This window comes from Columba livia, chromosome 32 (assembly GCF_036013475.1).
Source record: "Columba livia isolate bColLiv1 breed racing homer chromosome 32, bColLiv1.pat.W.v2, whole genome shotgun sequence".
Taxonomy (NCBI): domain Eukaryota; kingdom Metazoa; phylum Chordata; class Aves; order Columbiformes; family Columbidae; genus Columba; species Columba livia.
In genome coordinates, this window is record NC_088633.1 from 301,700 (window position 1) to 306,476 (window position 4,777).

At 45.8% G+C, this 4,777-nt stretch overlaps 11 non-coding genes across 11 annotated transcripts; 1 reads left to right on the plus strand and 10 right to left on the minus strand.

Annotated features, from left to right (window-relative positions):
- Window positions 1-1,108: 1,108 nt before the first annotated feature.
- Window positions 1,109-1,181, minus strand: TRNAK-CUU (transfer RNA lysine (anticodon CUU)). The gene has a single exon. It is a non-coding gene; the product is annotated as a tRNA-Lys (tRNA).
- Window positions 1,182-1,857: 676 nt separating this feature from the next.
- Window positions 1,858-1,930, minus strand: TRNAK-CUU (transfer RNA lysine (anticodon CUU)). The gene has a single exon. It is a non-coding gene; the product is annotated as a tRNA-Lys (tRNA).
- Window positions 1,931-2,070: 140 nt separating this feature from the next.
- TRNAE-CUC (transfer RNA glutamic acid (anticodon CUC)) lies at window positions 2,071-2,142 on the minus strand. The gene has a single exon. It is a non-coding gene; the product is annotated as a tRNA-Glu (tRNA).
- Window positions 2,143-2,675: 533 nt separating this feature from the next.
- On the minus strand, window positions 2,676-2,748 carry TRNAV-AAC (transfer RNA valine (anticodon AAC)). Its single transcript has one exon. It is a non-coding gene; the product is annotated as a tRNA-Val (tRNA).
- A 78-nt stretch (window positions 2,749-2,826) lies between these two features.
- Window positions 2,827-2,899, minus strand: TRNAV-CAC (transfer RNA valine (anticodon CAC)). The gene has a single exon. It is a non-coding gene; the product is annotated as a tRNA-Val (tRNA).
- A 74-nt stretch (window positions 2,900-2,973) lies between these two features.
- Window positions 2,974-3,046, minus strand: TRNAV-CAC (transfer RNA valine (anticodon CAC)). The gene has a single exon. It is a non-coding gene; the product is annotated as a tRNA-Val (tRNA).
- Window positions 3,047-3,121: 75 nt separating this feature from the next.
- Window positions 3,122-3,194, minus strand: TRNAV-AAC (transfer RNA valine (anticodon AAC)). Its single transcript has one exon. It is a non-coding gene; the product is annotated as a tRNA-Val (tRNA).
- A 123-nt stretch (window positions 3,195-3,317) lies between these two features.
- On the minus strand, window positions 3,318-3,389 carry TRNAE-UUC (transfer RNA glutamic acid (anticodon UUC)). The gene has a single exon. It is a non-coding gene; the product is annotated as a tRNA-Glu (tRNA).
- A 203-nt stretch (window positions 3,390-3,592) lies between these two features.
- TRNAE-UUC (transfer RNA glutamic acid (anticodon UUC)) lies at window positions 3,593-3,664 on the plus strand. The gene has a single exon. It is a non-coding gene; the product is annotated as a tRNA-Glu (tRNA).
- A 197-nt stretch (window positions 3,665-3,861) lies between these two features.
- TRNAV-CAC (transfer RNA valine (anticodon CAC)) lies at window positions 3,862-3,934 on the minus strand. Its single transcript has one exon. It is a non-coding gene; the product is annotated as a tRNA-Val (tRNA).
- A 422-nt stretch (window positions 3,935-4,356) lies between these two features.
- Window positions 4,357-4,429, minus strand: TRNAK-CUU (transfer RNA lysine (anticodon CUU)). Its single transcript has one exon. It is a non-coding gene; the product is annotated as a tRNA-Lys (tRNA).
- Window positions 4,430-4,777: the final 348 nt, after the last annotated feature.

Consider the following 4,777-nt stretch of genomic DNA (forward strand, 5'->3'; position numbering starts at 1 on the left):
TGAGACTGCCCCATCTCATGTGATGTGGGAAGCTAAGCAGGGTCGGGCCCGGTCAGAGCTTGGATGGGAGACCAGCTGGTCCAGAGAGGTTCTCCTGCCCCTCTGCTCTGTCATTGAGTAAAGGGTTTAGTTCAGATACTGTCAGGATAGAATTGGGGAACTTTTATATATATATATATGTGTATATATATATATAATATATGTAGCCACAGCCCCCTGAGCACACCCCATCTCATGTGATGTGGGAAGCTAAGCAGGGTCGGGCCCGGTCAGTGCTTGGATGGGAGACCAGCGGGTCCAGAGAGGTTCTCCTGCCCCTCTGCTCTGCCCTTGAATAAAGGGTTTAGTTCAGATACTGTCAGGATACACTCGGGAAACTTTTATATATATATATAAATAAATAAATAAATATATATATGTATAATATATGCAGCCACAGCACCCTGAGAATGCCCCATCTCATGTGATGTGGGAAGCTAAGCAGGGTCGGGCCCGGTCAGTGCTTGGATGGGAGACCAGGTGGTCCAGAGAGGTTCTCCTGCCCCTTTGCTCTGCCCTTGAATAAAGGGGCAGGATATACTTGGGGAACACACATATATATACATACATATACATATATATGTAGCCATAACACCCTGAGAATGCCCCATCTCATGTGATGTGGGAAGCTAAGCAGGGTCGGGCCCGGTCAGTGCTTGGATGGGAGACCGGCTGGGAAGATGCTGGAGGGAGTGGCGCATCTCCCGTGTGATGGAAGGAAAGGAAAGGCGAACAAAAAGAAAACCCAACACACACACAAAAGAACCCCAAACCAACCAAACCCACAACACCCCAAAACCCCCCAAAACCACAGCCAAAAACCCCCCTGTACAGATATTTCCAGTGTCCCTTTTGTCGTCAAACTAGAGAAAATCGAACCGCATTATTCAACCTTAAAACGCTGAAATCAGACAATTCCGCCTTTCCGCTCTATTAATTTTAATTGCCGTGTCTCCCAAGTAAATAATTATGAGCAAAAAACCCCCGCATTTATTGTTTTAAGATGCTTTAGACACAGCAGAGAAACAGGCAAGTTTGGGCAAATAAAGGGAAAAACAAAGAACTTAAGCGCCCAACGTGGGGCTCGAACCCACGACCCTGAGATTAAGAGTCTCATGCTCTACCGACTGAGCTAGCCGGGCTGTTAAAAAACCCCCTTTCTGCTTTGTTTTCCATTCTGATTTAGCAAAATGCCCATTTTTGGGTATAAAAGTTGAGATAAGTGGAAGGTTTGAGAAGATGGTGCAAAACCATCAAAAAGGCCAAAAAACCACCCAAAAGAGGGGTTTCTTACCCCCTTTTTTGCCGAAAAAAACACCCCCTGGCTCCCAACATTGGATTCAACCCAACGTTGACCTGAAGGAAAGACCCAAAGAGGCGGGTTTGATGGATCTAACACAATTTTGTAGGCTTGACGCGACAAGAATTAAATGTTGAGCATCTCAATGATTCCGTATTCAATATATTCAATATATGGTGTTAAATATAAGAAAATAGGTTGTTTGGGGTGTTTTTTTTGGCTCTGTATGGTGGTATGAACTGAAAAATGTGGATTTTCTGTGGTTTTCGGGCTTTTTGGTCCAGTAGTAATGTTCCACATTTCACCTGGGATTGCAAATAATAGCAATAATAGTAATGGCAATAATAGTAATGGCAATAATAGTAATGGCAATAATTATTCCAATCTGGGGAGGTTTGAACGGCTCGAAAACAGCCTAAAGCAACAATAAAGATAAAAGGGGAAAAATAAAGGAGCTGCATCTCCAAATAGCGCGGAAACAACCCCAAAAATTTCGGTAGCATCGAAAATAAAGAGATCGCCCAGCGTGGGGCTCGAACCCACGACCCTGAGATTAAGAGTCTCATGCTCTACCGACTGAGCTAGCCGGGCTGTGATGGAGAACAGACGGTGAAGTCGCTATTAAACAATATCTTTCTAAAATTAAAATTTAAATTAAAATTTATTTTAAAATATTTGGATATATTTTCAAATTAAAATGAAATTAAAGTGAAAATATGTAAAAGAGATCCTTCCCTGACCGGGAATCGAACCCGGGCCGCGGCGGTGAGAGCGCCGAATCCTAACCACTAGACCACCAGGGAGTGACGAATTCCCGCCTTTTTCCCCCAAATCTAACGCCGGAAATGAGGACACAAAACATTTAGGGGGATTTGTGGGGTGAATTAACACAAAAATGGGTTGAGGGAAGGGAAAAAACACGTATTTTTAAAGCAGAATCGTCTATTTTGGGTAAAATACCCAAGAGCTGACCAGCAAGAGAATGGAAAAACACATTAAACTGAACCAAAGAGTCAAGAGATACTTAAAATACTTAATTAATACTTAAATAAAAGAATGAGCAGCGTTCCCACAACAAAACAACGGAAAAAATGCCCGTTTACTTTTGGGATAGAACCCCAATTTTGGATAATTTGCAACTGCTCAGCACCTGAGCAGGAAAATCCACAATCAAGGCACTGAAAAAGGGGAAATTAAGCTTAAATAGAGCCCATGAGCTGGTGGGGGTCGTTAAGGTTAATTAGCTCTGTCGTTAGTGTTAATTAGGGCTGTCGTTAATGTTAATTAGCGCCCTGAGCTAGGCAGAGAATTGGGGGAAAGAACCGTAAAAATTAGGTGTTTCTGCCTGGTTTCGAACCAGGGACCTTTCGCGTGTTAGGCGAACGTGATAACCACTACACTACAGAAACCTGGACAAGCGCCTCCTGGGGCTCATTTTGGGACAAATTGTGGAAAATAAAGGTAAAATGAATTCATTTAAAAATAGCTGTTTCTGCCCGGTTTCGAACCGGGGACCTTTCGCGTGTGAGGCGAACGTGATAACCGCTACACTACAGAAACGGGCTGAGCAGCCAATTTTGCACCATGTGTGAAATAAACCCGAAAACCACCCCAAAAAAGCCCTAAAAAATAACTGTTTCTGCCCGGTTTCGAACCGGGGACCTTTCGCGTGTGAGGCGAACGTGATAACCACTACACTACAGAAACGCGCTGGACATCACACTTGGCACCATATGTGAAATAAACCCTAAAACCACCCCAAAAAACGCCTTAAAAATTAACTGTTTCTGCCCGGTTTCGAACCGGGGACCTTTCGCGTGTTAGGCGAACGTGATAACCACTACACTACAGAAACGCGCTGCTTTGCTTTCAAAATTTCCGCCCAAATTTTGCTAAATATCAATTTTTTGGAGCAATCTACGCACCAAGGAGTCAAAATAATAATTTTTAATGAATTTATTATATTTTTAGACGAACTTTCCCTGACCGGGAATCGAACCCGGGCCACGGCGGTGAAAGCGCCGGATCCTGACCACTAGACCACCAGGGAGAGCTGGTTTAGCTAAAATACAGGTTTTTAATTATTTTTAATTATTTCGTAAGTATTTTCTCCCTTTAAAATAGCGGTTTACATTAATTTAGCTATTTTTGAATTAATTCCGCAAAGCGGCTCCTGTTGGGGAGTGAAAGACAAGAATTTGATGGCGCAAATAATCGATGAAAACGGTAAAATTTGGGTGAAACAAGCGCATCTCCCTGGTGGTCTAGTGGTCAGGATTCGGCGCTTTCACCGCCGCGGCCCGGGTTCGATTCCCGGTCAGGGAAGGAAACTCTAATCATTTTATTCTAAAAAATAAATTGAATTGTGAAATTCCCTCCCATCTCTGCTGCATTTCGATATTTCTCTTGAAATTCTAATTCTCCCACCTTTTTTTTTTTGCCGTAAATACGTATTTTTTGCAACCGCAAATTCAGAGGAATATTGATCCGTAAAATATATTAAAAAGGAAAATATTTAAAGCTGTTTCTGCCCGGTTTCGAACCGGGGACCTTTCGCGTGTGAGGCGAACGTGATAACCACTACACTACAGAAACAGATGTGGGTGTTTCATGCCTCAAACGGAGATTTTGGGGTCAAACGGAAATATTTGAGCATCAAATTGAGGATATTTGGGCGTCAAATGGGGCATTTTAGTGTCAAATGGGGGGTTGATGGGGCGTCGAATTTTTGGCCATCAAACGGGGCAGTTCGGGGTTTCAAACGGGGCGGGTTTGGGCGTCTAACAGGGCGGATTTTGGGCATCAAATCAGGCATTTTAGGTGTCAACATTATGGGTTTTTTTTTGGCGAAACGGGGCTAGTTTTGTGTCAAATTAGGCATTTTTGGAGGTCAAACGGGGAGGGTTTTGGGGTCAAATGTGGCGTTTTGGGGCGAGAGGAAGGATCCGGTGGAGGGATAAAAAATATTCGAGGCATTTTAGGGTGAAAAAATTAAAAAGAAAGAAAAGAAAAGAAATCGCCCAACGTGGGGCTCGAACCCACGACCCTGAGATTAAGAGTCTCATGCTCTACCGACTGAGCTAGCCGGGCGCTGTGTAACGCGCCCGCCCGCGCCGCAATTCCCGCCGCCGCCGGCCACGCCCCCTCCCGCCGAGGCCACGCCCCCTCCCCCTCAGACCCAGCCCGTCCAGCGGGTCTCAGACCTCCCAGAGCAACGAGGCGGCGGGGTAGACAAGCCCGCTGAGCGGGCGGAGGCCACAGAGGTGTCGCCTCTTCGCACCGTGGCGACAACGCGGTGCCGGTTCCTCGGGGACAACGCGGCGCCGGTTGTTGCGGCAACGGGAGCGGCGGGAGCGCGGGGGTGCTGGTGGGAAAGGCCTCCCGGTTCCCGCACGCCCGGTTGCCTAGCGACGCGCCGCCGCTTCCGGTCAGGTGGTG